Source organism: Triticum dicoccoides, chromosome 5B (genome assembly GCF_002162155.2).
Source record: "Triticum dicoccoides isolate Atlit2015 ecotype Zavitan chromosome 5B, WEW_v2.0, whole genome shotgun sequence".
In the NCBI taxonomy this organism is placed as follows: Eukaryota; Viridiplantae; Streptophyta; class Magnoliopsida; order Poales; family Poaceae; genus Triticum; species Triticum dicoccoides.
The window spans coordinates 532,098,806-532,099,402 of record NC_041389.1 but is presented as its reverse complement, the minus strand read 5'-3'; positions in this window follow the sequence as shown (position 1 = coordinate 532,099,402).

The following is a 597-nucleotide window of genomic DNA, read 5'->3' as shown; positions in this document are numbered from 1 at the left end:
GCACCCCCTAGGAGATTGGATCTCCTAGGGCCGGCCAACCCCCCTTGGCACCCCTATATATAGTGGGGGAGAGGAGGGACTTCATACCTGAACGCCTTGGCCTTTGGTTGCCTCCTCCTCCCTCCCCAACACCTCCTCCACCTCCATAGTGCTTAGCGAAGCTCTGCCGGAGTACTACAGCTCCATCAACACCACGCCGTCATGCTGCTGCTGGTGCCATCTCCCTCAACCTCTCCTCCCTCCCTTGCTGGATCAAGAAGGAGGAGACGTGGCTGTTCCGTACGTGTGTTGAACGCGGAGGTGCCGTCCGTTCGGCGCTGGTCATCGGTGATTTGGATCACGTCGAGTACGACTACATCATCACCGTTCTTTTGAACGCTTCCGCTCGCGATCTACAAAGGTATGTAGATGCATCTGATCACTCGCTGCTAGATGAACTCCTAGATGATCTTGGTGAAACGAGTAGGAAAATTTTTGTTTTCTGCAACGTTCTCCAACATAAGCCACATATGGCGTCCATGACCCAGACCCAAAGCATGTCTAGCAAGTCTATGTGCCTCTATATTAGTCTCTCTTCCTTCAAAGGTGAATGTACAA